Source organism: Fukomys damarensis, unplaced genomic scaffold (genome assembly GCF_012274545.1).
Source record: "Fukomys damarensis isolate Sample0158 unplaced genomic scaffold, DMR_v1.0_HiC HiC_scaffold_36, whole genome shotgun sequence".
NCBI lineage: Eukaryota > Metazoa > Chordata > Mammalia > Rodentia > Bathyergidae > Fukomys > Fukomys damarensis.
The window spans coordinates 44,893,247-44,900,102 of NW_022900948.1; positions in this window are offsets into that span (position 1 = coordinate 44,893,247).

The following is a 6,856-nucleotide window of genomic DNA, read 5'->3' on the forward strand; positions in this document are numbered from 1 at the left end:
GGCACGGCCCGCGGACGGGGCCCAGAGGCTGCCCGGGACTCGGGGCGCTGGGTGGGAGCGCAGGGCACCTGTTCCCCGGGAAGGGGTCCCTGTCACCCGTGTGTGTGAGGATAAAACGATCCCTTCCAACCCACGTGTTTCTCTGTGTCGTTTGGATTCCGATCTTGGCTGGGAGGGGGACCCCACCGCCGCCCCTTGCTCATCAGAGACCAGGACTCGGACTAGCAGACCCACTACTCCTCGAGACTGGCTGGTCTCGCGCACCTCTGAGGTTCAGTTTTCTGTGAGATAGGAATATCGTGCGTGGCACCGCGCCTCTCATCCCGGCACTGGGGAAGGCCGAGGCAGGAGGAGTGCCCCGAAGTTTGAGGCCAGCCTGGGCTACGCGGCACGACCCTGTCTCAACAACAAAAAACGATGCGCATCTTCCTGCACGCTTTAAATCATCTCTAGATTCTTAAGATACCGAGCACACAAAACCTGTGTAGATATAATTGTTACATCGACCTTTGCGGAGGACCGGTGCACGTGCAGTACAGACAGCCGTGGGGGCTCTGGAGTCCTCTTTGCTGAGGGTCTTTGGCTGCTTTGGCGTCCTGAATCCATTAAGAACTTTTGCCTTTGGGGCATTTTGATGTGAGGAGTTGCAAGGCGCCAGGTCTGGTGAGCAGGGTGTTCGAGGACAGCGCCCCTGTTCAGGAGCTGCCTTTCCCTCGGATGGCGCTCGGGGGCAGCGTTCACTGTATTTCTGATCATATCTCTCAGCCTCACCCAAGAGGACTCCGGAATGGCTTCAGAAAGCGGGGAGTACGATGGGGTGAGTGTGCTGATAGCACGGGGAGGATTCTGAGTGGGATTAGCGGCAATGTGTCTGTAAGCAACGCTGCAAATTCGCCTCGTGTTTTCATCGTCCCCAGTGTGTGGGGTGCAGGGTCTGACCTGAGGCAGAGCCCAGCGGGAGCTCAGGGCTGCTTGTCCGCCCAGTCCTCTGTCCTTTCTCTCTCTCCCTCCTGGGCCCGGGACAGCCCTGCCTCGGTGCCCTCCCATTGCCAGCCATGCCCCGACACAGCCTCTGGAGCCCATGTCCCTGTCTCCGCCCCTAGCTCGGCGGGGCTCCGTCCTCTCCCATCTGTCTTTTTCTCATCTGGACCACCAGGAAGGCTGTCTGAGTTATTTCCCTCTCCCAGTGCATGACAACCAGACAAACCAGCAACTACCACAAGTGCTGGGGAAAACAGAGGACATCTCTGTCTTGTTTTCCAAAGAAAAGAAGGGGCAAGACCCAGTTATTGATTAAACTGGGAGCCTGACTCTGGTCCGACCAACAGAACCTCCTGCTTTCGGAGCTGGTTTCCTTTATGCCAGAGGTCTGCAGCCTTTTTTTTTTTTTTTTTTTAAATAAAGGCCACATAGGAAATATTTTCAGCCTTGGGGACATCACTTCTGTCACTTTTTTGCTTTTTTGGTACTGGGGATTGAACTCTGATCCTTGCGCTTATGAGACAGGCAGTGGAACCACTGAGCTAAATCCCTGGCCCCTTCTGTCACTTCTGACCTCTACATCAGAGGAGCAAAGGGAGCCTCAGATGTCGTACACACAGACAGGCATGTTGTGTTTCAATAAAACTTTATTTGTAGACTCATTATGTGTCAAGTTTGTGGTCATCCTCGCATATGCTGGAGTTTTATTCCATATTTTTGAGACAGGGTCTCACTGTGCAGTTCAGGCTGGCTTTGCACTCTGGGTAGCCCAGGCTGGCCTCCGATGTGGAGTGGTCCTCCTGCCCCAGCCACCCAAGTGCTGGGATCACTTTCTTTTGCTATTTTTCAGTCACTTGTAATGGAAAAGCCATTTTTAGTTTGCACCCAGCCTTTTACAAAAACAGGCATGGCCCATGGCTTGTGGACCCCATGTCTTAAGCCCTCTGCCGGAGGCGGGAGTAGGACAGGAGAGCAAGGGCCTCTGCAGGGCCCTGCAGACCCCATTGTCCGTGCTGCTCTCCTTGGCCCAGGGGTCAGATCTCGAGCTCTGCTCTCTGTTGGACTGTTAATTTTTTATGGAGGCGGGGACTTTGCCGCCCCAGAGGAGAGAGCTGATCTCAGTGTTTTAACACCTGCAAAGGGAGGGGCCGGTTCTCTCTTATCCCTGCTCTCTGTGCCCCTGTGTCCCCCAGGCCTCTGGGTTTGTAAAACTATCATTTGTTGAATCTTCCTGTCCATTTTCTTTTGAGTGATTTTTATTTTGTTATTGATTTATTGTTTGTTTTTGGTACCGGGGATCGAACTTGGGTCCTTGTGTTTGTAAGGCAGGTGGTGGAGACACTGAGCTACATCCCAGGCCCTGTGCATTCTCTTCTAAGTGGAGTTTATTTCACACTCTTGATATTGCAGTCAGGTAGAAAGTGATAGGCAGCTGGAAAGGGGCCAGGCCCGAGACAGAGTCGGCCTAGAGATGAGACAAAGCAGGTCTGTGGTAAAGTCTGAGTCGACAGAAACACGGCTCTGGGGAGATGGAGACGCCGGGCGCCGGCTGGAGCCTCCCCAGAGATAAACCAGCTGCAGCTGAGCTCTAACCAGCAGGTAGGGTCCAGAGAGCTCGAACAGTGTAGCACATGTGAACAACCAAGGTAACATACAGAAACAATGTAACCTGTAGACGCAACGCGACACAGGGAAACGTGGAACACAGAGGGAAGCAACGTGACAGAGAGGACCCCCTCCCCGGCCTCTGCAGAGCCCCCTTGTTCTGCTCCCCGCTCCGTGACCTTGCCATGAACCTCGTTTTTCCATTAGATCTGTGTGAGCCAACTGGTTACTCGGAATCCTATAGGCTGATGGTACTTGGATCCTTGGTAGCCTTCAACGTGATTTCACTCTACAGGACCCCTAGACAAAGAGCCCCTAGACAAAGGACCCTCCTGAGAGCTTTCTTTTTGTTCCTTTTTAATTAATTAATTAATTAATTATTTTTGGTACCAGGGATAGAACTTGTGACCTTGCGCTTGCAGGGCAGGGGTCGGAACCATCCAATTTCCTGTCAGTGGTTCCACTGTCCCAGGCCCAACAACTTTCTCTTAATAAACATTTCCTGCTCTTCACCTCCTTGGTCATGGACTCCATTCTTTGACAACTTGGGGTTACTTCTCTGTAACACTAAGAGAAATCGGGCCCATACCTCACCAGGAATGGGTGCGGGAAGGGTGGGGCCCTGGTCTCAACGCACACAGCCTGGAAGGGAGAGCTCGACCAGGCACACCCGTCTCATTCCACAGCCTGAGGCTGTAACTATCGGAGAAGGAAGCCGCAGAGGCTAGGGGCGGGAAGCACTTTGTTCTAGCACTTTGGGAGGCTGAGGCAGGAAGATTGCAACTTGAGCCAGGCCCAGCAATTTAGCAAGTTAGCCAGACTTTGTGTAAAACAAATAAACAGGCTGGGGCTGTAGCTACGTATGAAGGCCTCCCACCCTGCTGTAGGCAGAGCCAATGCCCCGGAGGGCGTTTCCTGTCATTGGCTAAAGGCTGTCCAGCCACCACCTCTGGTGTTGCCAGCCCCTCGTGTCACTGACCCAAGCGCCTCTGCACATAGGGAAAAATAGCCTCATGAGTCACTCATTAAACTCCCTCAGGCAGCTTTTTCCAGGAATTTGACAACTGGACTCTGTGTCCCTCTGGGCTGGGGCTAGAACCTGGGGTCCAGCAGGAGATCACGCTGTTCCAGGGACTGCTGCCCAGGCCTGGGCACTGACAAAGTGGCTTCTAGTGTCACTGGAGAGTCTGCTGCAGGGCAAGGTCCTCAGAATCACTGTGCACTCAGGACCAAATGGTGCAGGGCCTTTGATGGCAGAGGACAGGAGGAGGCCTCGCTAGGTCAGCGCTCATGCTGTGTAGGGATTCGGGAGATCAGTTCAGACAGAGGGCAGGGAAGTCAGAGCCTGTGCTTTTCATTTTGCTTTTGTTTTTCGAGCCAGGATCTCATGGTGTAGTCCACGCTGGCCTTGAACGCACGGTGATCCTCCTGCCTCAGCCTCCTGAGTGTTGGGATTATAGGTACATGAGGGTGAGAAGCAGTGAGGTGCCTCTTACAGGAGCACAGGTGAGGCCACGGCGGTCTAGGCTGTGAGGCGGCAGTGGTGGCGGCAGGGAGGTGGGACCTTATCCTGTGCTCCTCCGTCAGGGCCTATGCGGTGCTGTGTGGCAGTGACAGCCAATGACAAGGTGCTGAGCTGCTGCAGGGTGTGGGGGGGTCTGAGGGGCATCTCCAAGGGCAGCAGGTACCAGGACCGAGTGGCAGGAAGAAGCCTGACCCAGGGAGCAAGCCAAGAGGCCTGTGCAGGGGACACGGCAGGCAGGGGCCCAGGAGAGGGAAGTCAGGCCTTCTGGCTTTGATCCTGAGAGTGACAGGGATGATCAAAATCTTTTTTATGAATCAGCCCCTTCACTGGTACTTCCCTGTATACCTCTGATCCCTAAATTTTCAAACAGTAACTACAACACCGTTCTTAGCCTACCTTAAAAACTAGCAGTTGCATCCAATTTCCTGTCTGTTAGAACTTCCAGTACTTCATAAAGTTTTGCTTTTGCACCTGAAAAAAAAAAAAAAAGTTGTAGTCCAAGCCAGCTTGGTGGCCCACATCTGTAATCCCAGCACTCAGGAGGCTGAGGCAGGAGGATCACAGTGAGTTTGAAGCCAGCCTGGGCTACACGGTGAGTCTAAGGCCAGCCTGAACTACAAAGCAAGGCCCTGCCTCACACACAAAACAAAGATTCTTAACTGGGATTTCATATCAAATAAAGAAACAGCTTTTTTTGAGCGGGGGTGGTTCTAGGGATCAAACTCTGGACCTTGTGCTTGTGAGGCAGGTGGCCCTGAGCTGAATCTCCCTCCCCAAGAAACAGCTTTTTGACACTCACGGGTATATACACATCACATTATTTGAGATGGACACTTCCGGTCTAAGATAAAACTGAAACAGCATGAATGAAGCGTAACTGCCTATAAATGGACCCGTCATGAGCAATATAATTTCTGAGTAAATAATTTTGGGTTTCTTTTTAATGTTGGAGAGATTTAGGAAGCTATAAATAAATATAGACAAGGTTCACGGGTTGAAAAACTCCATATTGTTAATATGCCCACCTCTCCCACGCTGACACATAGGACTATTGCAGTTGCCAGTTGAAACCCCAGGAGGCCTTTAACATAAACTGAGGCCGCTCCTCCTCACAGGGATGAGAAGAGGCACGAGATTCAGGAAGGGCCAACCTTGGACGGGAAGACTTGCTTTACAGCTAAAGACGGAGTGTGCAGGCAGAAGGCTGGGTAAACAAGGGCATGGAACAGAACGCCAAGTCAGGCCTGCATGTATATGGGCAGTTCATTTGCAAGAGAGGTGCCCCCCAAATTAAGTGCGGGGAAAGGCTTCCATGTTGCTGGAACAACCTAGAAATTGAAATTGGAAAAAGTTAACCACCAAGGAAAGGTAGGTATGACCTATATGGATTTGTGGATTTGTTTGTTTGGCTGCTTGGTTCATTTGGTTTGGTTTGGTTTGTTTGAGACAGGGTCTTACTATGTAGTTCAGGCTGACCTTGAACTTGTGGAGACCCTCCTGCCTCAGCCTCCTGAGTGCTGTGGTCATAGGCCTGTGCCACCATGCCTAGCCAACATTTATGTTTTTAAAGAACTCTCTGGCCTGGCCTTCACGAGGCCCTGGATTCAATCCCAACTACCAGCAAAACAACAAAAGCCTCTCTGGCTGTTGGAAGGGCAGCTGGGGTGAGCAGGGAAAGCAGAGAGCGATCTAAGTAAGAAATGATCAGGCGAAGGAGAGGCGGAGGTGGACAGACTGGGCACAGAGAAGCCTGTGAACATGGAACTGACTGCCTCAATTTCTCCACCTGGCTGGGCCCAGGTACTGCAGTGCTTGAGGGTCTCCACCTATTAAGGGTCACTCGCGGGGAGCCGAGGAGGAACCCGATCTGGGCACCGGAAGCAGCAGGGTGAAGGGCAAAGGTCACCCGTGGGCCAGGATCCGGAGGGCAGGGCAGCACCGAGCATGCGCGGCTCGGCCAGGCAGGCCGGTCCCTCACCAGCGTGCAGCCTGCTGCTTCCCAGGAGTGTGTGACCACACTGCCCCTCATGTCACCAGTGCCCGTGCATCAGGAAGGGACAGGCCTCTGGCCCGCGGCCATTTCTGCAGCTCAGACTCAAAGGTCCCTGAAGTCCGTAACCCTGGGGTGTGAACCCCAAAGCTGAGCTGGAGCGGGGGTTTGGGGTCAGAGCTTTGGACGCTGGATTTTCCTCCTTGAGGAGCCGCTTTCGTCCAGCGAGGCCTTGGGAAGATGCACGCAAGGTCTCAGTTTCCGGCCTGCGCCAAGGGGACAGCAGAGCGGCTTCTTCCTGTTGGGGAGCTGCCAGGACGGACCCTAGGGAGAGTCCCCCGGTCTGGGGTCCCCAGAACCCCGCGGCCTCCCTGAGGGGCTCACTCGGGTCTTGGAGCTGCAGCCTGGTCCCTTCCTCTCCCTCCTGGAAGGACCCCGTGGCTCTTCCGGCCCAGGCCTCAGTGGTTAGGTGCTGGAGAAAGGGCTGGGACAGGCCCGGGACCAAGAGCGCGACGGCGACTCAGGGTTACACTGGGGCCATCCCTCGGGGCCAGTCCCGAAGGGAGCCACGGCCTTGGGGGTCACCCTGGGGCCCGCGGGGTCACTGGGTCGCAGGCCCGGAGCGCGGGGCCTGCGGACCTCCTGGGAAACCTCTGATGTCACAGCCTCCCGAGGGCCAGACCCCGCCACAGTTCCCGGTTTCCCTTTACAAGCCAGAGGCGGCACCGCTGCGGGCCTCACCTTCCCTGCTGCCC